The 27,629-nt window shown below is 43.9% G+C and overlaps 1 protein-coding gene across 1 annotated transcript in view; it reads left to right on the plus strand.

The window, feature by feature from the left end:
- The first annotated feature begins 1,185 nt into the window (after positions 1–1,185).
- Positions 1,186–27,629, plus strand: part of FBXO42 (F-box protein 42) — a 106,729-nt gene continuing 80,285 nt past the window's right edge. Inside the window, exon 1 of the mRNA XM_029064589.2 lies at positions 1,186–1,304. The gene's annotated coding sequence lies outside the window, so the exon portion shown is untranslated. The remainder of the gene's footprint in view (positions 1,305–27,629) is intronic.

Below are 27,629 nucleotides of genomic sequence, written 5' to 3' on the forward strand. Positions count from 1 at the left end.
ATGATCTCTCTGTTGCCCCATTATCCATTCCAAGCCCTTAGTCCAGTGCTCTGCAAGTAGTAAGCGCTCAATAAATCCGATTGAATAAATGTTTGGTTTAGTTGTCTGCTTCTCCCCTTCTAGACTGGAAGTCCATCGTTGAACAGGGATGGTCACTCTGTTGCCCTATTACCCATTCCAAGCGCTTAGTCCAGTTCTCGGCGCCCAGTAAGCGCTCAATCAATACGACTGCACGAAGAACGTTAAGCTTTACTAGGCACCGAGCCCTGTGCTAAGCACTGGAAGGGTCCACAGATCCTCTATTGATTCTATTTATTGCTATTGTTTTAATGAGATGTTCATCCCCTTGATTCTATTTATTGCTACTGTTTTTGTCCGTCTCCCCCGATTAGACTGGAAGCCAGGTCAAAGGGCAGGGACTGTCTCTGTTGCCGATTTGTCATTCATTCATTCAATAGTATTTATTTAGCGCTTACTATGTGCAGAGCACTGTACTAAGCGCTTGGAATGAACAACTCGGCAACAGATAGAGACAGTCCCTGTCGTTTGACGGGCTTACGGTCTAATCGGGGGAGACGGACAGACAAGAACAATGGCAATAAATAGAGTCGAGGGGAAGAACATCTCGTAAAAACAATGGCAACTAAATAGAATCAAGGCGATGTATATTTCATTGACAAAATAAATAGGGTAATGAAAATTTATACAGTTGAGCAGACGAGTACAGTGCTGAGGGGATGGGAAAGGAGAGGGGGAGGAGCGGAGGGAAATGGGGGGAAAAGAGGGTTAAGCTGCGGAGAGGTGAAGGGGGGCGGGAGAGGGAGTAGAGGAGCTCAGTCTGGGAAGGCCTCATGGAGGAGGTGAGTTTTAAGTAGGGTTTTGAAGAGGGGAAGAGAATCTGTCCATTCCAAGCGCTTAGTCCAGTGCTCTGCACAGAGTAAACGCTCAATAAATATGACTGGCTGAATCCAGTGCTCTGCACAGAGTAAGCGCGCAATAAATAGGATTGAATGAACGAAGGCAAGCGGGCTGAGGGAAGGACAGGTCCCTTCCCAACATGGCGGCGTAGGCCTTTGGGAGGCCGCCGAGGGGAGGGGAGGGGAGGGGAGGGGAGGACGACGTGCGCGCTCCCGGCGGCAGGCACGCACAGGCGCGCGCCCGCCGCGGGCCTCCCTCAGCCCGAGCGGCGGCGACGAGGAAGATGGCGGCGCCGGGCGGGTGGTTTCCCAGCCGGTCCTGAGGAGCCGCCGCCGGGGCCCACGGGCCGGCCCGGGGTCCGCACGCCGGCCCCGAACAACCGGCAGGTGAGGAAGGTGGCGACGGCGGCGATGACGATGATGATGGCGGTGGTGATGGTGGTGGCGGCGGTGGTGGTGGTGGCGGCAAGGACCGGCTCCCCCTGCCCTTTCTGGGCGGCCAACCTCCCCTTCTTCCCCTCCTCTTCCTCCCCTCCCTCTCCTCTTCCTCCCCTCCCTCCTCCCATCCAGGATGCGAAACGTTGGGGCGACTTGGGTGCCCCCCTTGGGCCTCCCTCCGAGCCTCCCGAGCGCTTAGGCCAGGGCTCAGCACCCAGCAGGCGCCGAAGAGACACGACTGAGCGAATGGAATGAATTTGGGAAGGAGAAGGAGGGGCGACCTCCCCCTCCCCGCAGCTGAGCCCCCTTTCCCTCTGCTCCTCCTCCTCTCTGCACGGTGCTCATTTGGATCGGTTATTTATTACCCTGTTTAGGTTGTTAATGAGGTGTCCAGCCCCTTGATTCTGTTTATCGTGATTATGTGGTCTCGTTTCGTTCTGCTCTCCCCCGATTAGACTGGGAGCCCGTCGTTGGGGCAGGGAGGGTCTCCATCTGTTGCCCAGTTGTCCATTCCAAGCGCTTAGTCCAGTGCTTTAAACAGAGTCAGTGCTCAAAAAATACGATTGAATGAGTGAATGTTTTGTTTTCTTGTCCGTCTCCCCCGATTAGACTGGGAGCCCGTCGTGGGGCAGGGATGATCTCCATCTGTTGTCCAGTTGTTCATTTCAAGCGCTTAGTCCAGTGCTCTGCACAGAGTCAGTGCTCAAAAAATACGATTGAATGAGTGAATGTTTTGTTTTCTTGTCTGTCTCCCCCGATTAGACTGGGAGCCCGTCGTGGGGCAGGGATGATCGCCATCTGTTGTCCAATTGTCCATTCCAAGCGCTTAGTCCAGTGCTCTGCACATAGCACTCAGTAAGTATGATTGAATGAGTGAATGTTTTGTTTTCTTGTCTGTCTCCCCCGATTAGACTGTAAGCCCGTCGTGGGACAGGGATGATCTCCATCTCTTGTCCAATTGTCCATTCCAAGCGCTTAGTCCAGTGCTCTGCACATAGTAAGCGCTCAGTAAGTATGATTGAATGAGTGAATGTTTTGTTTTCTTGTCTGTCTCCCCCGATTAGACTGGGAGCCCGTCGTGGGGCAGGGATGATCTCCATCTGTTGCCCAGTTGTCTTTTCCAAGTGCTTAGTCCAGTGCTCTGCACATAGTAAGCGCTCAGTAAGTATGATTGAATGAGTGAATGTTTTGTTTTCTTGTCTGTCTCCCACGATTAGACTGGGAGCCCGTCGTGGGGCAGAGATGATCTCCATCTGTTGCCCAGTTGTCCATTCCAAGCGCTTAGTCCAGGGCTCTGCACGTAGTAAGCGCTCAATAAATACGATTGAATGAATGAATGAATTTTACCCCACCCGGACCCTCTGAGCTGGGAAGGGAGAGCAAGCCCAAGGCAGCCTTCCCACGCCCCTTCAGCTCGTCCAGGGGGCTTGGGATGTGAGGATCGGGTCAGAAAAGGAAGGGCAAAGGTTTGGGAAGCAGTGGGATCCCTCCTTCCCGACCCTATTCCTGGGAAGAAAGCGGGACCGCATCCTCATCCACTTAAGAAGGAAGTCCAGTATGGAACTGGAAGCCTTCTCTGGGGAAGATCGGTTGGCCTGAAGAAGACCTGGGGGTGGAGAAATAAGGACGTGGCAAACATCTGTCGGGTCCCCATCGGATTTCAGCGCTCAGAGCAGTGTCTGACCCATCGGAAGGGCTTAACGAATATCCCAGTGTTGGTGATTGCAGATGCGGGGTTAAGGAAGCCCAGCTGTAGGATGACCTTTGCTACCAAAGGATTAGCCCCTTGATGGTTTTTATCCCCTGCTGTTGATTAATAATAATAATGATGGCATTTGATATGCGCTTACTAAGTGCCAAGCACTGATCTAAGCGCTGGGGGGATACAAGGTGATCAGGTTGTCCCACGTGGGGCTTACAGTCTTCATCCCCGTTTTACAGATGAGGTCACTGAGATGCAGAGAAGTGAAGTGACTTGCCCAAAGTCACACAGCTGACAAGTGGTGGAGCCAGGATTAGAACCCATGACCTCTGACTCCCAAGCCCATGCTCTTTCCATTGAGCCACGCACTCAGCGCAGAGCTCCACCAGAAATGAAGCTTTCCTTCCCTTTCGTTAAGATGGTTTGGCTTTTCTCCTGTCAATTAAAGGTGAACTCTTAAGTGTTGCAGGATCAAAATCATTCTCACTTATTGGTGGTGCATGTGCTTTTGGGGAACGTCTTGTTTGTTTAAGTGCTTTTTCAAACAGTGATTCAATGACATTTGTGAAACTGGAATGGCTTTAGAGTTCTCCCCTCTGAGAGAGACTCTCAATCAGTCAGTGGTATTTGTTGAACGCTTACTGTGTGCGGAACACTCCTCTCAGTTGGGCTTGTGTCCTGTTGACACCTACATATTGGATACCTTCTGAGGTTTACTTGTGGTGTTAGTTTGTACCATTTCGGAGATCAGACCAAGTATAATAAGGGTAGAGATCTTTGGATAAAAAATGCCCAATTCTGATAGTCCGTAGTGAAATTTACTACTTAGCAAAATTTTTACTTTAAGGGGCAGGCCATTAATGTTGATGAGATTTTCCAATTCTGTTTGAACTTCAGAATTTTATTGCATGCTTTACCAGATCTATAACTTACGACTGCCCCTTTAGTGATGATAATAATAATGGTATTTAAGTGTTTACTATGTGCCAAGCACTGTTCTAAGCCCTGGGGTAGATACAAGGGAGTGAGGTTGTCCCATTGGGGGTGCTCAGTCTTAATCCCTAATTTCCAGATGAAGGAACTGAGGCACAGAAAAGCAAAGTGACTTGTCCAAGGTCACACAGCAGACAAGTGGCGGAGCTGGGATTAGAACTCACGTCCTCAGACTCCCGAGTCCGTGCTCATGCCACTAAGCCACACTGCTTCACACTGCTTCAAGACCTTCCAACTTTAAGGGATGGCTGTTCAGGAGGTTTCATAATCCTTATTTATTGATAAGCTTTTCCTTTCTTTTAAAATATTTTTCATAGTCAAAATAAGAAATTTTGGAAATCAAGGCTAGAGAACATCAGGCCGTTTGGTCCCGAAAGTGGGCCGAGCCACGCCTCCTGGTATTGCTGGAGATATCAGAAGCCTTTTCTTGGAGGTTTGTGGCTCTGTATATATCGTCTGCTGATTGCCATTGCTACAGGGATACTTAAACTGGGAATTAAGGGTTCTCTGCTAGAGTTATTTGAAAAAATCACTTTGTTAGGCATTTGAGTTGTGGAGAGGTGTGTAGGAAGACCCAGTTTGACGGTTTCGTCAAATGATTGTTCTGTGCTGAAACATTACCAGGGATTGATGCAACATCATGACACCGATGACATCATTCCCTCCTTTTTCACCCTGGTTGCCCAGAGAAGGTGAAAATGTTTAGATTTCTGTCCTTTTTTTTTGTCTCCAGACAGAGGTAGCTTTCAGAAAAGGTAGTTTGGGGTGCATCTGTAATTGTCAAGCTTTCTTTCACTCGTTTGACTAGTTTATGAAATCCTGTATTTGCCGGTGTTATGTTCTGTCTCTTCCCTAGAGAAGCTTCCCTCACTGTTGTTTTGAAGCTATTAATCAACCCAGCTCTGATGTAGGTTAAAAAAACCAAACAAACCCAAACTCTTTTTGACTGTTTATTAGTGAAAAAATATTTTCATTGTGCTTTTTCTTTGATTCATTCACTGTCATGTTGCTTCCCACACTGTATGCCCTAGTTAGGGCTTTCAGCATTCTCAGAAGTCCAAGAGAGCAGAGAAGAATATTTTTCAGAGTGAGTCACAGGCAGAGTTAGCTAACGCAGTTGAAATATCTTGGATTGCCGAGTCCTGACAACCCGAGGCTGACAAGGATAATTTCTTCAGACTTTTTAAACATCCCACAGCAGTTTTATTTTTGAAGGCACAGATAGCCATTTAGGAGAGGAATAACGTAAGTGATCTAATATGCCCTGTTGTATTCATTGTACATGTATTATCTGTAACTTTGAGCAAACACCTTGGAGTTTGGAGCCATGTTTCTGACCTATAATTGAAAAATGTGAAATTTTTCCCTTTTGTTGCAGCTTGCTACAGGTAGAAGGATGTGTTGAAATGTACTATAGATGATTAGGCTGTATTTTAAAAATTACCCTTTGTTAGCTCACATTTCAACCTATTTTTAAAATTCTCTCCTGTGACATCCCTCCCTCAAGTCTTGTAAAATTCATGAGTTAAGGCCCTTGTGGCCTTATTTGGATTTCCTGACTCATGCATTTAATGGAAAGCTCTCAAATTTACCTCGAATTTAGATTCTCCTCATCTTAAATTTCCACTGCAGTTTCATTTGGAGAAGTTATTTCTCTCCTACGTTTCTCAAAGCCCTGCAGAGATGCTGCTGTGTTTCTGTTCCAGAGGTGAGTAAATACCTCTTTGTCATACAGCTTTTAAAGCAGTTTAAGATTTTTTGGAATGAGATACATTTTATGCAAAATTACTGCAGGGGAGCATAGGTAGATCCTTTATAAGCCTCTTTACTATACTGGGGAAGGCACTTGTGCATCATCTGTACTTGTACTTTTCTAGTTACGTAGTTTTAAAAAGCTATTCAAGTCCTTAAATTCTGACAGCTATATTTTCTGTAGCTAGACAATATGTAGCATGCCTTTAAGCGGGGTTTGTGAAGAAATTGATTAGAATGACAGGCAATTTGACCCCAGAATTTTCTTCAGACTTTTTGAACCTGGACCTCCCTGCAGTGGGAGAAAATGGGAATAAAGTTCCCTTCCCGTTAGTAATTGAGTTCCTTTTGCAGGAGCATTTTAACACTTTCCGTCCATGTGGGAACTTTTCTGTGAATTGCTACAGGGTCTAGACGTTTGGTGAGGGTAGCAACTGGCCTCCCCAGAGATTGGAAAGAGCTCACGCTCCCCGAAAAGGAGCTGATTGAGAACCAGGTAGTAACTGCAAGTAACGGGAGAATTGGGCTCCAGGTTTTGACCACCGCTCCGCTCTCATCCTCTTTAGATGTTTGGTCTCCGGTACTCGGCTAAATTATCCCCAAGCAAAGTGCCCCGAACATTGTCCCGCGATAGATTGATGTTCTCGTTAGCAGTATTCTGTTTAAGGCTTTTCTCCTCTGCAAGATTCCCAGGCTTGGGGGGAGGGGAGAATGTCATTTGTTCTTCATTTCAGCATCACTTTCTTTTTAAGTTGTTACCTGGTAATCTGTCAGTCTCCAGAAACATCTTTTCTCCTGGACAGTGCTATCTGCTGGACTGCCTCCCTGGCTTTTTCTTAAAATTACTTAGTATTTTTCCCCAAACAGTAGAATTTTCTATAGCCCTGCTCAAGGAGGTGGGCGTCTTGCCTATTCCTGACCCATCCACTTTCAATAATTCATTCTTTTCTTCTTCCTTCTAATTATTTTACCTGGTTTCCCTTTGCGTTTCAATTTTATTCCTTCAGTATTCCTTCACCTATGCATGTTTTGATCTTCAGAATTTGGTCTGGAAACTTTTTCCATCACTGTCATTTTTCTTCAGATTTTACTTACCATAATAATGATGGTATTTGTTAAGGACTTACTGTGTGCCAAGCACTGTTCTAAACGCTGGAGTGTTGATCAGGGTAGGTCAGCTTTGTATTTTGGCAAGTTTTGCTGTAAGATTTCATTCCAGGAAGTTCATTTTCACAGCCTGAACAATTTTTTGTTTTAATCAGTTCCAACTTTCACCAAATCTGAGGACAGTCAGCACTCCTTCCCACGCTCATTTTAGTGCTGGGCTAGTCCCCTTTGGAGACCTTACAGTCATCTTCTTTAAAGCAAATGTGATATTTTAATACTTTGAGGACTAGATCCTTTTAAAGATTTTGCGACTGGTTTAATACCTTAAATGCCATGTTATTCTTTTCAGAAAATTCACATTTTCCCACCTACTTAGACCGTGAGCCCCGTACGGGATAGTGACTCTGCCAACCTGATTGTCTTGTTTCTACCCCAGCGCTTACAGTGCATGGCATATAGTAAGCACTTAAAAATACCACTGTTGTTCTTATTGTTTAGTCTTTGGACGGCCCTACAGTGGATATGTATACATGGGATTATGTTGCTAGACAAAGAAAAGGAATTTAAAAGCTTTTCCTGGGCAGGGAATGTGTCCGCCTATTGTATTGTACTCTCCCAAGCGCTTAGTAGAGTGCTCTGCACACAATAAGCGCTCAACAAATGAGTGAATGAATGAAATCTTAAGTGGTCATTCTTCACTATTATGGATCCTTTGTCCCGAGGTCATTCTCATCATCATCAATGGTATTTATTGATAGCTTACTGTGTGCAGAACACTGTCCTAAGTGCTTGGGAGAGTACAGTAAAACAGAGTTGGTAGATACATTCCTTGTCCACAGTGAGCTTACGGTCTAGAGGAGCTGGGCTTCCCCGCAGCGATCTGGAATCAAGGCACAGAAGTGGACCTCTGCGAGCCCCTACCCATGTCCTACCATGTGTGTGGGGGGGATTATAATGTTTTGATTTGAATTATTTGTGATTAATATGACCTTCCATGGGGTAGATAGAAGGATTTATGGATTTTTTTTAAGATTTCACCAAATCACTAGTTGATTTTTAGTTTTCTTTTTAATGGTATTTGTTAAAGCACTTACTGTGTTCCAAATATTATACTAAGCCAATGAGGTTGGACCCAGTCTGTGCCCCACAGGGGGCTCACAGTCCTAATCCCCATTTTGCAGATGAGGTAACTGAGGGAGAGGGAGTTGAAGTGACTTACCCAAGGTCACAAAGCAGACATATGTCGGACAATCGATGTGAGCTTGCCGATAGCACAGCTGTCATTCAGTTGTATTGAGCGCTTACTGCGTGCAGAGCACCGGTAATACAAGGCACTTGGGAGAGTACAATAGAACAAGGAGCTTTCACTCTAGAGCTGTCTTCAAAATTGGTACTAGTCGGTTCTTTAGCCTGTGTTTGTGCTACTTACAGCCGTTAGACCACTCCTGCAGGATTAGAGAACGGTCTTTAAATGGCGCATGTCCATCCGCCAGGGCACAGTGCGTTGCGGTATTGGAAGGCATGGTTTTGCACCAGCCCATGGTGGTGATGTGAGTACTACAACGTGAGTTTTCTGTAATGCGAGCTTCTTCAGGAGCAAAACACCCACGTTCTAGATGAACCGCCTGTGTTTGTACATTTGGCGAGCTGTTTAGCTGGTGACTTTCCAAACAGTAGCTTCCTATTTTCTGTTTTCGTGTCTGGGAAAAGCAGTTATCTAGACTCTTCTGATGTGGTACTAATCTGCACTCTTGCTAATTATGGTTCTCCAAATGTGTAGCAGCATGGCTTAGTGGATAGAGCGTCGACCTGGGAGTCAGAAGGACCTGGGTTCTAGGCCCGGCTTTGCCACTTGTCTGCTGTGTGTCCTGGGGCAAGTCACCTCACTTCTCTGTGCCTCAATTCCCTCATCTGTAAAATGGGGATTAAGACTGAACCCCATGCGGGACATGGAGTGGGTCCAACCTGATTAGCTTGTATCTTACCCCAGCGCTTAGAACAGTGCCCGGCAGATAGTAAGCACTTAACAAATGCCATTAAAAAAGTGTAGCTACTAATATAAAAAACACACAATTGAAGTTACTCTGAAATGGAAATGACACTGAAGGGTAAAAATGGTAAGATGGAGTAGGATGCTATGGCTTCTCTCCGGCCTGGAAATCTATCCCTCCTTCATATCCAACAGACTACTTCTCTCGCCACCTTCAAAGCCCGACTAAAGTTAAATCTCCGTTAAAAGACCTTCTCTAAGCCCTCATTTCCCCTCTTCAGCTATGCCCTTTGATCTGTACCCTTTAAGCACATGTTGTTCACCCTACCCCCAGCCTCACAATACTTGGGTACTTTTAGTCCAGTTCCCCAATCTAATTAATTGAATGTCTGTCTCCCCCTCTAGACTGGAAGAGCCTTATGGACAGGGATCATGTCTTCCAACTCTGTTGTACTCTCCAAAACTTTTAGTACAATACTCTACACACAGGAATCACTCAGATAACGTGAAGCGGCATGGCCTTGTGGAAAGAGCACAGGTTTGGAAGTCAGAGGATCTGAGTTCTAATCCCAGCTTTGCCACTTGTCTGCTGTGTGACCATAGGCAAGCCACTTTACTTCTCTGTGCCTTACTTACTCCATCTGTAAAATAGGGATTAAATCCTTCTCCCTTCAGTTTAGATGGTGAGCCCATGTGGGACAGGGACTGTGTCCAACCTGAATTCCTTGTATCTACCCCAGTGCTTAGAACAGTGCTTGACACCTAGTTAAGTGCTTAACAAATACCATAAAAAAATTAATTGGATACCGGATGACCAAAAAGGCCATATAGAACATAATAATAATAATATCTGTTAAGCATTTACTATGTGCCAGGCACTGTTCTAAGTGCTTGGATAGCTTCATTCATTCATTCATATTTATTGAGTGCTTAGTATGTGCAGAGCACAGTACTAAGTGCTTGGGATGAAACTAATCAGGTTGGACAGTCCCTTTCCCACATGGAAAAGACTATCCCACAGTCGTAATCCCCATTTTACAGATGAGGTAACTGAGGCACAGAGAAGTGAAATGACTTGCCCAAGGTCACACAGTAGGTAAGTGGCAGAGCTGGAATTAGAACCCAGACCCTTTTGACTCCCAGCCCTGAGTTCTACCCACTAAGCCATACTGCAGCTTTGGTTTCCCCAAAAAATGAAGAAAGTACAATGTGACTATTTTTGTCTTTTAACTTCAGGATGTTTTCTAATTAGCAGCCATTACTATAAGCACAACCTCAATATGTATTTATTTTTTTTAAATGCAAACCCAGTAGTGCGAAAGTAAAGGATCCAGACTGGTCTTTGCTCTCTGCACTTCAGATATGTGTTTTTATGACAGTGCCTTCCTGAAAATTTCTTCTGTTATTACAATAAAGCATTTGATTACAGTGAACTACGTAATGGGCCTATTGCTATAAAAGTAGCATTTCGATCTATTACTGGCCCAGGAAACATCACCAAGCCATTAGTACTAACTAGAACCAATTTAGGTAGCGGCCAAAATAAGACCGTCAGAACCTGTTTGGGTTAAGAAGAACAGTGGAAAGTAGTGATTTGAGTGAAATCCCTTTCTTGGGAATTTCACTGCAGTGTGAGATTACTGAAAGGAGCACGGGCTTGGAAATCAGAGGTTGTGGGTTCTAATCCCGCCTTTGCCACTTGTCAGCAGTGTGACTTTGGGCGAGTCACTTAACGTCTCTGTGCCTAAGTGACCTCATCTGTAAAATGGGGATTAAGGCTGTGAGCCCACGTGGGACAACTCGATAACCTTGTATCTACCCCAGCGCTTCGAAAAGTGCTTGGTACGTAGTAAGTGCTTAAATGCCATTATTATTATTATAATATGTGTGGATACACACATATTACCCAAATACCTGGGGTTTGGTTCTGTTTGTTGAGAGAAGACAAGCCTGCTAACTGCAAAATAAAAGTGCATGCATATTTTCTTATGTGAAATTTCTGTGTTTTATCTGAATGTAGGAGGGCAGACAGGAGGAGGCAGAGAGGCAGACCAAAGCCAGGAAGGCCCAAAACTAGCAGGGGAATACAGCTGAACAGAGACAGATAAGACAGAGATCCCCTTAGATAGAGAGGGGGAAAAACTGGGATCACTAATGGGCTACAAATTATTTTCCTGTTTTCCATTAAAACTGTCACCAAGCTGCCATATTAAAGATGCGTTGGCACATTGTGAGTTCTGCTTGTGGTTTAATCATAGCTAGATGATAATTTATCCTTTTTGATAGCATACTGTGCTCTTTGTATTTTGATCTCATTTACTTTTTTTGCTTTATAAACTTTGTCTTTAGTAGCAAGATCTTTTTTGGGAAAATTTGATTGTCCACCTCAAAGTCAATGCCATGATGAATCATCAAGAAGTGCTTGCTTTCCAAGTCCTTATCAATTCAGTACCGGCTGGCCTTGACCTTGTGGGTTTGACCCTAATTGTTCTTGAGTTTTGGATCATGTCTTCATGAAATTATACGATAGTTTGAATTCTATGTATTTTTTTAAGGGTCCAAATGTAAGCACCCTTACATTTTTTAACCTGTTGAAAGGGACCATAAGAAACAGTATTTTCAAAGGAAAGTACCAGCTCCCCAAAACACCCTTGCATACATAGAAAAGTCTGGTCTCCAGCTCTCCCTCAAATGTGTAACCAAAATAGTCATAATTTTAAAGAAATCTGATCATTTTTAGGACCGGGATTTGGGTCCTCCAGGTTTCTCATTGTCAGTAGATTTTTTTTTCCAGCAGCGAAAAGTTAATGATAGTGAGAGGATACGATTTTGATTAAGTAGATAAAGGTCAATCAAGCAGTGGTGTTTGAGTGTTTACCAGGTGCAGAGCACTGTACTAAGCATTTGGGAGAGAACAGTATAACAGAATTGGTAAACATGTTCCCTACCCACAACTATGCTTTGTAATAGGTCAGTCCCCTGATTTGACATCTGAACTCTTAGGAGAAATATAAAATGATCTCAGACTAAGCTGTATTATCTTTAGTTTTTCACAGAATAGCTTTTTTAAAATTTCTGTCCTTGTTGGAATAGTAGAGTAGGAAAGTGACCTTTGCAAACGTGATCAATTCATGCCTAATAGGACTAAAAATTAACTGGTATATAGTTTTTTCCATTCCGTAGTCTAATTTCCTCTTTGAGTTTTATACCCAGTGGTGATCGTTTAAAATATAGCAATCAGTTTTAAGAAATATTTAACTCTGTTCAATCAAGTATCAAAGCAAAATAGTGGAACTCTTGCTGGTAAGAGTTTCTGCCAGATAAAAAGGCAAAATTGAGAATAAATCGAGGCTAACTTGAAAATATTGTACAGACAAAATTTATTCATTTTCGTTTGTGTTTATTGAGCACTTACTGTGTGCAGAGCACTGTAGTAAGCGCTTGGAAAGTACAATTCGGCAACAAAGGGAGACAATACCTACCCAACAACGGGCAAAATGTTATTGCATTTTATAAAAATTATGGTATTTGCGAAGTGCTTTCTGTATCAAGCACTTGTCCAAGCTCTGCCATAGATACAAGTCAGTCAGGTTGGAAGCAATCCCTGTCCCACGTGGGGCTCACAGTCTTAATCCCCCCTTTTACAGATGAGGTAACTGAGGCACAGGGAAGTAAGTGACTTAGAGTAATGTTTTGGATTTCAAATGAAAAGTGAAATTTTTCAAAGATAATATTTCTATTCTAGCAGTATGGTTTTGCAGCAAGTTTGCTTTTGTGATGACCAATTTCTTTCGCTTTGGGTTGAGCCGCTCTTGAAATGTGTCAATATCCTTGGCATCTAGAACTCTGTTTTTACAGTGGTTTGAGTGTCCCATGGAGAGATTTACTACTTAGATGATCCCTGCGTTGTGATTTTTTTTCTTTCCCCTTCTGACCAAGCAGGAGTCCCATAAGAAGTAGTTTTAGTGGTTACCTTGTGTTTTGTTACAATTATGTAACTGAATAATATGAACATGGGATCTGTATGACTAAGAGCAGAATTAAGGGCAGAAATGATCGCAGCAATTCACGCGAGTCAGTCGTATTTATTGAGTACTTACTGTATACAGAGCAGTGTACTAAGCACTTGGGCCGACTGCAGCCCACTGCAGCCGAGTTGATAGAAACGTGGACTCACTATGAACAAGTATTTGAGATCCCCACGGGGTGGGGTTGGGGGTGGGTCTCCAGAAGTTTTTAGGCATAATGAATGCTTTCAGAGCTAGCATCAGCTAGATTTACAGTCCCGTCCCTCTCCCCGCACCAATGGATGAGCAAGGAAAGCTCTGCAATGGCCAGGACTTCATTTGACCATTTGGCAATGTTAGGTACTGTCGTATTTAAGAGCTCACCTTGTAATAATAATAATAGTAATGTTGGTATTTGTTAAGCGCTTACTATGTGCCAGGCACTGTTCTAAGCACTGGGGTAGATAATCAGGTTGTTCCATGTAGGGCTCACAGTCTTGTACTAAACGCTTGGGGAGATATGGTGTACAGTACGATCAGACACAGTCTCCACCTTCCCATGGGGTTCCCAGTTGAAGAGGGCAGGAGAACAGGTGAGCTAATCTCTATTTTACAGATGGAAACAGGGGAACAGAGAAATGAAGTGACTTGCCCGTGGTCCCACAGCAGAGAAGTGGTGGAGCCAGGAATAGAATCCAGTTCCTCTCACTGCCAGGCTCGTGCTCTTTCCACTAGGCCACACTGCTTCTCACGATTAAATAAAATACTGACTATTAAATTCTGGATGCAGAATTCCCCAATTCTTGGAGGGTCCTTACTTGTACATTGTGTCCTGTTTTAGGAGATCAAGTCTGTGGCCTGGAATCCATACAGCACTCAGGGCTATTATTGTTTGAGCTCTGGGTCACAAGATGTTCTAATTTGATTGTACATTTCACCATCAGCATTTCAATTCTCAGGATTCTTTAACTGAAAAAAAATCTCAGGCCATCAAACCTTTTAGCCTTTACAAATGTTTTTTGTGTGTGTTGAATTAAGAAAATGCCGAAGTTGGGTTTGGTGTGACGAGTTGCCTTGCCAACAACTCCGGACCTTGACGTGAAGTCGTGGAATTTGACTTAAATATGTCTTCCTGTTTAAGAGTCTCAACCTCGTTTTGAGGACAGGAAACATCCGTGCTAAATGAGATAGGGAATTCTCTGTTAAATAATTGTTCTCATTGAAATTTGGTGCTTATTTCTCATGAGATATTATGGCAACATCACCACAGACTTGTCTGATTTTTTTTCTCTCCTTTCATCAATAACACGTCTTTTGAGTCAGATTAGTTGGTGCAGAATCTTGGCTTTTAGTCTTCTGTTGCAGCTGTCATTAACAGAAGTAATTTATATTAGAGCCCACATTCTTTATCCTTGTATGCAAATATCACTTTCTTTAGGTTTGTGATGCCCTGCCTGCCTTATTATGCATTTTTTGGTTATTTCTCATCTTCCTCAAGTTGACCTCATTACTGGCATTTGCTGCAGCCCTTGCTTTCTTTCCTTACATCTTTCCCACATGCAAAAACTCTTCTGTTTGTCCAGTCCCTTTGTAGGACAAAGCTATTCTCCCTTCCTTCTGTGAACTACCTAATAATGATTCAAATTAGTGGTACACTGGCTAATATATTTCTCAGTTCACTTGGTTATTTCACCCTGTACTCTGAAAATACCTGAATTTTAAGACTCCTTGAAGGAAGACTCATCATGGAATGGCCTCTCAAGCAGACCTTTTTACTGTGATTCATTCTTTTTTTTAATGGCTTCCCCATTTTATAGTTGAGGAAACTGAGGCACGGAGAAGTTAAGTGACTTGGCAGAGCTGGACTTAGATGTCAGGTCCTACTGACTCCCGGGAGTGCACTCTACCTCTGGCCTGGAATGCCCTCCCTCCTCAAATCCGCCCGACAATGACTCTCCCCACCTTCAAAGCCTTACTTTAGGCACATCTCCTCCAGATTCAAATGGAATCCCAGACTAAGCTCCACTTTTCCGCCTCTCCCATACCCTTCCTGGTCACCCTGACTTGCTCCTTTTGCTCTTCCCCCACAGCCCCACAGCACCTCTGTATATATATGTAATTATATTGATGTCTGTTTATTTGTATTGATGTCTGTCCATCCCCCCTTTGAGCCTATTTTGGGCAGGGATTGTCTCTTTATTGCCGCATTGTACTCTCCCAAGTGCTTAGTACAGTGCTCTTCACACAGTAAACTCTCAATAAATACAAATGAATGAATGACTAGGCCACGCTGCTTTTCCATGCTTTTGCTTCTGCTTGTCTTCCCCTCCACCAATGTCTTAATTTACAATCTCCTACTTAGACTGTGAGCCCCATGCGGCACAGGGACTGTGTGTAATGTAATTAATTTGTAAATACCCAGCACTTAGAACACTGTTTGACACATAGTAAGCACTTAATGAATACCACAATTATTATTATAGTGTAAGTACCTCATGTGTAGAAAATGTCTCTTTTTACTGTTGTATTTTGCCAAGTGCCTAGTAGGACATGGTTTCATTTTTGTGTGTTAGCCTGTTGGAAGTCTATTTTGTATATTAGGACTGACTTCCCTAATTTCTGGAAGTTTGTATGTGGTAGGGGTGAGGCGGCAATGTGCTAAAGGGTTGGAATAATTCAATGTTTTTATCTGCAGTCAGTTAAGAATTTCTGTTGGCATTAATAGCTTTTTGAACTATGCACTTAAAAATAAAACTCAGACTTCTTCAGTTACATTCATTCTAAGGAAGAAGAAAACTCCCTGATTTATATACAACTATCTTTGGTGTTCTTAGGGACATATTTGTTCCCTGTGGCAGATGTTTTATCTTAGAAATTCGATAGGCAGATTTGGAAAAAATGGGAACTATGGAGAAGTTTCTTTTTATGAAATACTGCAAAACATGAGCTAATGAACTATATCTGAGTTTGTAAAAGTTGAAAAATTTGCAGTTGCCTGCATTTACTTTTATATCTGTAATTACAATTTCCAGACCAAATCTTTGAGAAGCGAGACCTTGTCTAGAAAAGTCCTGTAAGGAAAATTTTATCGAAAAGAAATGATGTAGAAAATTTTTTAATTCAGTCGGAAAAGATGAGAAAATCATTTTCAGAAAGCAGTGGAGCAGCATCCACGTGCAGAAGCAGCATACCTAGAGTGTAGAGCACAGACCTGGGAGTCAGAGGACCTGGGTTCTCATCACCCCGGCTTTGCCACCTGCCTTCGGGTGACCTTGGGCAAGTCATTTGATTTATCTGTGTTACCTCATCTGCCAAATGGGGATTAAGACTGTGAGCCCCTTGTGGGACGGGAACTGTGTCCAACCTGATTAGCTTGTACCTACCCCAATGCTTAGACCAGTGTTGGACACATAGTAAGTGCTTAACAAATGCCAACGTCATTATTGTTATGCCAGTTCCCGCATCTGCCGAGGTGGACAGCTCAGGACAGTATCAGCCTTGTCAGTCAGTTGTATTTATTGAGCACTTACTATGTGCAGAGCACTGTACTAAGCACTTGAGAGAGTACAGTATAACAGACACATTCCCTCCCCACAATGAGCTTACAGTCTAGCAGCTGGGCTAAGCAATTCTAAGCATTTCATGGGGAAATAATGCCTCAGGTCGCAGTGTCCCCCGCAACCCCCCAAATAAGTTCAGGGACACTTCCATTTTGGTAGTGCCACGTCTTGGATTTAAAACAGAACTAAAACTATTTAAATCGGACCTGAGCCCAACTTTGGCTTTGTGCCCAAGAGGCCCTGGAAGCTTGAGCTTGAATTTCCTGAGATCTGTGAGCAGAACTCGGGTAGGATTCTAATGCACTGGGTTTCTTCTCAATGTTGAAACCAGTATGAGAAGCAGCATGGCTTAGTGGAAAGACCAGGGGCCTAGGAATCAGAGGACCTGGGTTCTAATCCCGGCCCTGCCACTCGTCTGCTGCACAACCTTTTGTGCCTCAGTCTCCTTGTCTGTAAAATGGGGATTAAGACCATGAGGCCTTTGTGGGACAGGGACTGTGTCCAACCCGATTATCTTATAACTGCCCCATTGCTCAGTATAGTGCTTGGCACATAGTAAATGCTTAACAAATACCACAATTATTATTATTATTGCCATTTCCAGCTTCCTCATGCCTACCGTTGCCACATTGCTGGGTGCTTCCCTGGCATCCCTGGAATATGAGTATTGATGGGGGTGCTGGGACCAAAGAACAGTGGTGTTGGTTGATTGGAGTAGCTGGGGGTGACCCGGAAGCCCAGGCACAGGGGGTGGGGCTCAAAAGGCAGCTCATCATTCAGTCGGCTGTTTTTACTGAGTGCTCACTGTATATGAAGCACTGTACTAAGCGCTTAGGAGAGTAAAGTATAACAATAAACAGACACATTCCCTGCCCACAATGAGCTTGCAGTCTACAGGGGGAGACAAATGTTAATATAAATAAATTACAGATATGTTCATAAGTGCTGTGGGGCTGAGATAATAATAATAATGGCATTTGTTTAGCACTTACTATGTGTAAAACACTGGGATACAAGGTGATCAGGTTGTCCCTACATCTTAACCCCATTTTACAGATGAGGTACCTGAGGCCCAGAGAAGTGAAGTCACTTGCTCAAAGTCACATAGCTGACATGTGGCAGAGCTGGGATTCGAACCCATGACCTCTGACACCCAAGCCTGGGCTCTTTCCACTGAGCCACGAGATGGGCGGTGAATAAAGGGAGCAAGTCAGGTTGACGCAGAAGGGAATGGGAGAGGAAGAAAGGAGGGTTTAGTCAGGGAAGGCCTCTTGGAGGAGATGTACCTTCAGTAAAGCTTTAAACCGGGGACCTGGAGGGGAATTGTCTGTCGGATATGAGGAGGGAGGATGTTCCAGGCCAGAGGCAGATATGGGAGAGAAAGATCGGCAGTGAGAGAGACGGGACCAAGGTACAGTGAGAAGGTTGGCATTAGAGGAACGAAGTGTGCAGGCTGGGCCTTAGGAGTAGAGTAGTGAGGTGAGGTAGGAGGGGGCAACGGGTTTGAGTGCTTTAAAGCCAAGTGAGGAGTTTTTAGCTGATGCATGAGGGTTGCTGACCCGTAATCTACATTTTGCTTCCTATCCTTTGTGTATATTTTACAGACTATTTTAGCAGGCGCATGTGCTTCCTACATCTTAGGTAAGGGATCTGTGCATTTATAAAAAGAAGAGGGAGACTGCTGGATTGCCTATATGCCTTTGCCTCTGGAAGTCTGGAAGCAGTAGCTGGAAGACTTTAAAATGACACAGGAGGATTTGGACTTTGCAATATATTGTGATTTGAAACCTTGGTAGATGTGGAATATTTTAGTAGATTGATCTGGAATAGCTAATTTGCAGTCTAGGCAGCTTTTTTTTTTTTTTACTTACAGGAAAAGATGGGAAATTTTAAATGTGACTATTTAAGGCATTTGCAAATGGTTCTGAAGATCTCCAGCAATTTTCTGTGGCATTTCTTACAGAGCTGTACTCAAGGCCCCTTTTTACATGTAACTCAGGTTACTTGCATTTTTTGGAAATGGTATTTAAGTGCTAACTATGTACTGGGAACTGTACAAAGTGCTGGGGTAGATAGAAGTTAATCAGGTTGGACTCGGTCCATGTCCCACATGGGGCTTACCGTCTTAATCCCCATTTTACAGAAGAATTTGCCCTTTGAAATTTCCTGTTGAAATCCATGCATCTTTCTGCCATTCTTTTTTTCAGGAATGACTACTGTAGTTATGGTACCATTGAATAAGCCTGAATCCTTTTCTTTTTCCACATCTTCATATATTTCTGTTTTTGACTTGCCGGGGCCCTGAGAAATTTGTTTTGTCGAAAGAATTACGTTATTTAGAAGAAAATGGAGAGGGGATGTGCACAACAGCCTTTAGGCAAGTAGCCTACTTGGCTGAGTTCTAAGTATCCCACTGTTATACTTAGTTGCTTAGAAATTTTGTGTTTTACCACTTTTCCCTGTAGCTTGATAGAAATAACAGAGGTAGTTTGCTCCCAGAGACTTACATATGATCTTTTTTATGCATTGCTATTAAGCTTCACTGATGAGGAGTTTGCTGAGTATAAATATCAGTTTTGTGGCAGGGTAGCAATCCAAATTTAATTGGAGTTTATAAGCCATCAGCTCTTAGAACAATTGATAATTTGTAGCAGTACATTTTCAGGGTGTTTATGCTCTTTTCTTACTTGTGAGTTGGTATACGTTATAAAATTAGAAACGTAATTTATAAAATTACGTTTGCTCAGAATGGATCTAGAAGGAGGGGAGTGGTCCGTCTCCGATTCTGGGGGGCAGAGTTTCTGGATCGGGCTAACCTAGGCCAGTATGGACAAGTAACGTTGCTTAGTGGATAGAACCTGGACCTGGGAGTTAAAAGGACCTGGGTTCTAATTTTGACTCTGCCTCTAGTCTGCTGTGTGACCTTGGACGAGTCACTTCCCGCATCTGTAGAAAGGGGATTAAGATTGTGAGACCTGTGCGGGATAGGGACTGTGTCTAACCTGGTTACTTTGTATCTACCCCAGTGCATAAAGCAGTGCTAGACACACAATACGCGCTTAACAAATGCCATTATTATTATTAATAGGCCTCACCAGTGGGCCCTCATTTACTCTACCAACAAAATATTTTAAAATGCCATTGATAACTAAAGAATAATTTGGGATTTATAGGGATTTTATTTGTCTCCCAGGTTTGTGTATCTCTGCTGTAAAGAGTTAATTTGCCCTTCTTTCTCCTAGAGTAATTTCAGCTAAACTGATTAATTTTCATCTTTGCGCCAGAATTCTTGGTAATCCTTCTTTTAGTAGAGTAGAAAATCTTAAAATAAATGGATTCCGAGCAGTTAATTTGCAGGTTTAGCTTACTCCTCCTGGAATTTCTACTCTCTTGTTAGACAGTTAATATAGTCTTTTCCATTATTCCACTAGGTGACTAGGTATCATCTCTTAATAAATCTCAATCTTTTTATGGTCTCGGTCTCTTTGGTCTCAGGATTGTTTTAGTACTGGCATTTTGTTCTTAATTTAGGTACATTTTAAGGGTTTTTTTGTGCCCCAAAGAGTAGCCTTTATATAACAATAATAATATAATAATTGTGGTATTGAAGCACTTACTATGTGCCAAGCACTGAACTAAGCCCTGATACAAGAGAAGCAGCGTGGCTCAGTGGAAAGAGCACGGGCTTTGGAGTCAGAGGTCATGAGTTCGAATCCCAGCTCTGCCACTTGTCAGCTGTGTGACTGTGGGCAAGTCACTTAACTTCTCTGTGCCTCAGTTCCCTCATCTGTAAAATGGGGATTAAGACTGTGAGCCCCACGTGGGACAACCTGATTCCCCTGTGTCTACCCCAGCGCTTAGAACTGTGCTCTGCACATAGTAAGTGCTTAACAAATACCAACATTATTATCATTATTATTATTACAAGATAATCAGGTTCCACTTGGGGCTCACAGTTTACCTAGGAAGTAGAATAGGTGTTGAATCCCTATTTTGCTGATGCGGGAACCGAGGCACAGAGAACTTAATATTGACAATGATGATAGTATTTGTTAAGTGCTTACTGTGTGCCAGGCACCATACTAAGCGCTGGGGTGGATACAAGCTAATTAGTTTGGACGCAGTCCCTGTCCCACATGGGGCTCAAAGTCTTAAATGCCAAATTTCCAGATGAGGTAACGGAGGCACAGAGAAGTGAAGCAGCTTGCCCAAGGCCACCCAGCAGACAAGTAGCAGAGCCGGGATTAGAAGCCCCCCGGCCCGTGCTCTTTCCATTAGGCCATGCTGCTAAGCTTAATTTATTAAACTTTCGATGTATGAAAATTTAATTTACTTACTCCACTTCTGTAAATAAATGTATTTTGTTGCTCCTTCTTGCTGTAATTCAAACAGAGTACATTTTTGTTGGGTTGGAGATCTTTTAAAATAATTTCATATTAAATGTCATTTTGGAGCACTCAATAATGGTGGCAAAGTATGGATATTCAGATTTGTTGGAAAAAGCAAAAGGGCAGTAATATTTTACTTTCATATGTGGTTTAGTTCCCTTGTGGATGTTTTATTGTAATGCAACAAGATAGCCACTTTTGTAAAATTCCAAAACAAATCAATTCCTTGGAAACAGTTTTTGGGAAAAGAAGAAAAACTAAAAGTTAATGGATTTTCTCAAATGTGGAAATAGGCTAAATAAGTGATGGCTGAGTTTTTTAGGCCTGGAGATTTGTCATCAATATGGCACCTCTCTACAAAGTGATGTTTTCTATAAAAGCCAATTGTACTTTATGCAGACGTTTCTTGTGAATCTGTGGGAGTGATTTGGAGGAAGGTATGAACCGTGCTCAATAGGAAGGACTGAGGGTAAATGAAGGAAGAGGAAGGACGTTAGTCCCCGGCTTCTTGTCGGATGGTGCATATGTAACTTGAAATGTTTGCCCAAAAAGTCATCAGCAGGGGTGTCTCATAAATAAGGCGAAAAAAGTCAAGGCGAGCCTTAGCTTCTGCCCGTTGGTGTGATCGTGAGTTACAAGCAGAAAACCCAGGCTCCAGAATGTCTCCTTGTGGGGGTTAATTGAAGCCTTGCTTGTATGTTTTTGATGTGGCTCTGTCACATAACTCTTTACCAACACTGTCTTGATCTTTCAAGAGAGTCGAAGCTGCATAAATATTAATAAATATTTATGACTGATCTCACCAGATGGAAGTATAGTTTTCTAAGCAGGGCAATTATGGCACCAGACTCAGCAAGCAGGAAGTCTGGTAGCTAAACCTGTCAGCCCAAGTAGCCCGGTTCGCTGTGTACGGAAAGAAGGAACGCTTAAGACCCACCTACCTAGGGACCTTGTGGCCGATTGAGGGAAAATTTTGGATGCCACTCTGAGGCTTTTGACTGGACTGCTTCTGTCAGTTTTTAGTCGGTCTTGTATTTTTAACTTTGCTCCCCTCCCCTCAGTTCTAAATCTCCTGGAGCAAGATCACACAGGCGTTCTGTTTGCCCAAGGTGGGAGAAGTGGCCTTTGTCCAACAGTCCCATGGTTGATATGATTTGTTGTCCATTGTAAAAGTTTACCAGGATCTAGCTCTATTGTGTAGAACAAGGAGAACTTTTTCTAGGCTGCATCAAGTTATGGCCGCTTTTTGGTGTTGGAGCTCAGTAAATTAATAACTTGGGGGCATTTCCCATTTTGAAGAACAAATTGCGTGGGAGGCAGAGCTGGGAAGAATATTATCTTTGAAATGAGGGAATTAAAGTTATGATCCAGCAAAGTGGAATGATTCCAAGTCACTTTGTACTATTAAACCGTCAAATGCTGCAGGCTGTAATCCAGCATTGGCTGGGGTTGGTTGGGAGCCTTGGACGCGTCGGTCTCACACAATCCCTTTGGATTTCTGGCAGTGGGAATTGAAAGTTATGGCTGAGTGACTTTGCTATACCTGCTAATTAACATTCTGACAGAGTGTCTTAACAGTATGCATACCAAGCTTGGCTTCATCAACCCAACTGCCTAAGACTCTGCATTACTGAACCCTGCTTTGTTCATTTTGATGATTTTTTTTTTTTTGTAAGATTGTATGGCCGGTCCAGTACAGCTTCCTGCAATGGAATTATTGGAACTTTTATTGGAGTTGGAAACTGTTAACGATTAACTTGAGGACATTGCCTTTTTGCACCTCAGTTGTAATCTCCCAAGCGTGTAGTATAGTGCTCTGCACATAGTATGTGCTCAATAAATACCATTGACTATGTTGAAGAGTAACACCGAGTTGCAGCGCTAGGGTGACTCTTGAAGCTTGGGCGTTGAAATGTTTTATATGTATGATAAATATGGTATTCGTTAAGTGCTTACTGTGTGCTAGGCATAGTGAAGTGACTTGCCCAAGGTCATACAGCAGACGAGTGGTAGAGCTGGCATTTGTATTTAGACACACACAGACCTGACTCTTATTTATCTGCGTGTGGTTGACATATGCAGTTTCCTTCTGTTTCTGGGAAGCAGATATAATTAATAATCATAATTGTGGTATTTAAGTGCTTACTAGGTGTCAGGCACTGTACTAAGTGCGGGGGTGGATACATGCAAATCGGGTTAGACACAGTCCCTGTCCCATTTTACTGATGAGGTAACTGAGGTTCAGAGAAGTAGAGTGACTTGCCCAAGGCCACACAGCAGACAAGGTAGCAGAGCCGGGATTAGAACCCATGACCTTCTGACTCCCAGGCCTTGGCTCTATCCTCTATGCCGTGATGGATCCTGGGTTCCCTTTCTCCTGTTTGTCTGACACCTTCCAATGCCCTGGGCCGGCTGCAGGGCAGCTGAAGCATTCCCTCTACCTCATACTCCTCACCCCTTCCCCGCCTGGCAACAGCTGTGGGAAAAACAGGGGTTTGGGAGGAGGAGGAGCGGAACAGCTCTGGGATTCAGCTGTGTGGCAGCCGTGACAGCCCAGCAAGGCAGTGAGGAAGGGAGCAGGTTTCAAGATCTTTTTTTTAAAAAAAAAAAAAAAAATCATGCTAATGGATCCCTCCATTAGCAGGGATAATTGAGAGCTCATTATATATACTTAAAAAGATTAGTAGAGCTTTCATTAATCCCCTTTCAACTGATGTCTCAAGAAGATGCATGAAGACCAAAAATAAGCATTATGCTTCAGAAGTAAATATACATTGAGTAATTTTATGCATAATGGAAACATCAAGCAGTGAAACGCGTTGTTTCCCAGCCTTCTGTATTTAGTATCGTGAACTTTAGTGGAGTAAGGGGATTTATTCGTATGTTGTAGATGCAGCTGAAAACTGGGACAAGAGAACTGGGATGTAGTGTGGGTCCACCAGGGTCCTGTTATATGGCTTGAGCAAATTCCTTAATATCGATATTATGGAAATAGTATTGACAGTGATGTTTATTAAGCATGCATGAGCCAGGCCCTGTGCTGAGCGTTAGGGTAAATACAGGAGAATCAGATTGCTCAGTCTCTGCCCCACAGGAGAACAGGCATTTTATCCCCATTTTTACAGGTGAGGAAACCTAGGCCCAGGGAAGTTAAGCAACTTGCCTAAGGTCACACACAGCAGGCCGAGCCCAGGGTAATAATAATGATAGTATTTGCTAAGCGCTTACTGTGTGTCAAGCACTGTTCTAAATGCTGGGGGAGATGGAAGGTAATCAGGTTGTCTCACAGTCTTAATCCCCATTTTACAGATGAAGGTAGTTGAGACTCAGAGAAGTTAAGTGGCTTGCTCAGAGTCACACAGCTGATGAGTAGAACCTGGATCTCCCTGTCTCCCAGTCCCGTGTTCTGTAGGATTACCCGCGAGATACACGCAACTCTTTAGGGGAGAGATGGAACAGCTAATAGCAGATAATCCATAAAACTAAAGCCAATCCGAGTCACCCCGTCATGCACACTTACCCATTCCGAATTTATCGTACACTGGGCTAACACTTCCTCCCTTCCCACCTTATTAGTGGTAGGAGTGACCTCTGTGACCAGCCTGATTCTCAGCAGGCTGACAGTGGGGGGAAGTAAGCCCGTGAGAATGGTAAATTGGAACGATGGCTATTCATTCATTCATTTATTCATTTAATTGTATTTGTTGAGTGTTTACTGTGTGCTGAGCACTGTACTAAGCGCTTGGAAAGTACAGTTCAGCAATAAAGAGAGACAGTCCCCGCCCACACTGGGCTTACAGTCTAAAAGGGGAGAGATGGACATCATAACGAGAAAACAGGCATCAATATAAATTAAATAGAATTATAGATATCTACACATCAAAACAAGAGGCTTTGCATCTCACCTCAGGGGATGAGGGGCTGAGGAGGAAGACACTAGTGAGGAGTGGAAGATGGAGGCGGCATCTATGTGACTCGATAAAAATAATTGTGGGATTTGTTAAGCGCTTATTATGTGCCAAACACTGTACAAAGCGCTGGGGTAGAGACAAGATGAAAGATAATCAGGTTGGACACAGTCCCCGTCCCACCTGGGGCTCACAGTCTTAATCCCGTTTTACAGATGAGGTAACCAAGGCTCAGAGAAGTGAAGTGACTTGCCCAAGGTCACACGGCAGGCGAGTGGCAGAGCCAAGACTAGAACCCAGGTCCTTCTGACTCCCGGACCCGTGCTCTATCCAGCAGGCCACCCAGCTCCTACCTGGTCTGAGTGGATCAGCCCTGTGCTCCAGATCTGCAGCTGTGGATTTCTCTTCCTCGACCCGACACCCTGAGGTCAACTCTTCTCATTCTTTCCTGTCACAGCCTGGCAGAGTGGCACCCCAGCCAGTGGAAGAACGGCAATTTTGTTGCCCGGAAGTGAGGACGAGGTGCAGGACGGCCTCAGAGGACTCAGCCAGGGCCGTCGCCACCCCTGACACCGAGGCAAAGCTCAGAGATAGACCAGCCCCCTCCCACTCTTGGCACCAAAAGCCATCCCCCCAACCAGGGGCCAGAACCAGTTCTCGGAAAAAGAAACAAAGGGAGGCCCCCAGTCATTCATTTATTCATTCAGTCATATTTATTGAATGCTTACCGTGCGCAAAGCACTGTACTAAGCACTTGGGAGAGGACACTATAACAATAAACAGACACATTTCCTGCCCACAGAGAGTTTTCAGTTCGCAATAATCCCCCACCAACCTGGTCAGTCCCAGTTGCTTTTCCAGTCCCCCAAGAGCCGTTTGCTTTTTTGGAAGATAGTTGCCCGCTGCTCAGCGGTGACCTCGATCGTGGGTCGAAGCTTTGGTCGGGAGCTAAAGGATCCTCCCAAGACCGTGCCTCAAGTTTTGAGGCCAGGTAGACTGTATTGGGAGGGCCTGGCTCTACTTGGTGGAGTGGGGAAAATCTGCAAGAAGGATAATGAATGCAGGACCAATCAAGAGGCACTGGAGAGAGCTTTCTCCTTTTTAAGTTTCCTTGGCAGTCTTTGGAAGAAATCCGAAATAGATAGGAAGTGAAAACTCGATCATCTCAGCAGTGCAAATTCTCACATGCTGGGGACTCCCAGCCTTTACACGGTTGGGGTAGTTACTTATTTTCGTCCCTTCTTCTGGCACGGGTAAAATTAATTTGTCATTTTGCCTGTGCAGCTTGAGGCTTAAAATGGATTCTGCGGGAAGGGTCCCTTCAGACAATGCACATTCTTTACATTTCTCTTTGTCTTGGTGTCGTCTTTGTCTTCTTCTCCTTGAAGAAGGAACTGGAGGTGGGACCTACAAGACACTGACCTGTGCAGCAGAGTTACAACTCTTAATGCATCCCTTCACATTTTATTTTTATCTAATGTGGATTTTCCTCCTCTTGACTGTAAGCTCATTGTGAGCAGGGAATGTATCTACCAACTCAGTGTGGTGTACCCTCCCAAGGGCTTAGTACAGTGCTCTGCATAGTAAGCGCTCAATAAATGCCATTGATTTTGCTTATGCACTTTGAGCTGTACCCTTTAAGCTCTTGATATTCACCCCACCCTTAGCCCTACAGTACTTACGTACATATCTGTAATGTCCTTCCATATCCGTCTCCCCCTCTAGACTGTAAACTCCAGGTAGGTAGAAAACACGACTACCAACTCTATTGTGTTATACTCTCCCAAGCACTTAGTATAGTGTCCTGCATGCAGCAAGTGCTCGTTAAATATTCTTGATGATCAATTTTGGACTCAAAGCTGATGATTGAAAGTGTGCACCGTAGTTAGGAGTTGGGATTTCCTTTTCGATTGGAAGGTAGCCGCCAAGTCATAGTGACAGACGAGCCTTGATCCAGTGACAGAAAGTTCATGACAGAGAACTGGCATTGAAGGAATTGACGTTGGCCGTAGTAGTTTGGGCAACGCTGCTTTCATCTCCTCACCCTTTTCTGGCCTCGGAGGCCCAGAGACGTGGCAGGAGAGAAGGCAGGTGTCGGGGTGAAAGTGGTGGGAAGCAGTCTGAGGATCCCTTTTCACGAGACCAAATGCAAGGCATCGGGGAGGAGGTGGCCTTTGATTTTTTGATTCCAAAGACATTTCTTCTCCCTAAAACTTAGCTGCAGCCAAAGCTGTTACTATTTGAGCCCAGAGTGAATAAATCCTGTTTTCCCAAGGGTTTCCGATGGGAGCAAGTACTTAATAGGCCTTTCTCACTTTCTTCATTACCTTTCGGTAGGCAGTGTTGTGAAGTGATTTTTTTTTTAAGTGATTTAAAAATAACCCCTAGATTCGAGAACCCACAGTGTCCTGGGTGATAGCTTCGATGTAACGAAATGAAGTCTGCATAGTTCGATTGCAGTGTGCCAGTCCTCTCTCAAAAATGAATTCTACATTGGAATGTCTTTAAGAAGACAGAAAAGCAGCGTGGCTCAGTGGAAAAAGCCCCGGCTTGGGAGTCAGAGGTCATGGGTTCTAATCCTGCTCCACCACTTGTCAGCTATGTGACTCTGGGCAAGTCACTTCACTTCTCTGAGCCTCAGTTCCCTCATCTGTAATAATAATGTTGGTATTTGTTAAGCGCTTACTATGTGCAGAGCACTGTTCTAAGCGCTGGGGGAGATACAGGGTAATCGGGTTGTCCCACATGAGGCTCACAGTTAATCCCCATTTTACAGATGAGGTAACGGAGGCACAGAGAAGTGAAGTGACTTGCCCACAGTCACACAGCTGCCAAGTGGCAGAGTCGGGATTCAAACTCTGTGAAAT

The sequence above is a fragment of the Ornithorhynchus anatinus genome, chromosome 5, assembly GCF_004115215.2.
Source record: "Ornithorhynchus anatinus isolate Pmale09 chromosome 5, mOrnAna1.pri.v4, whole genome shotgun sequence".
Lineage (NCBI taxonomy): Eukaryota > Metazoa > Chordata > Mammalia > Monotremata > Ornithorhynchidae > Ornithorhynchus > Ornithorhynchus anatinus.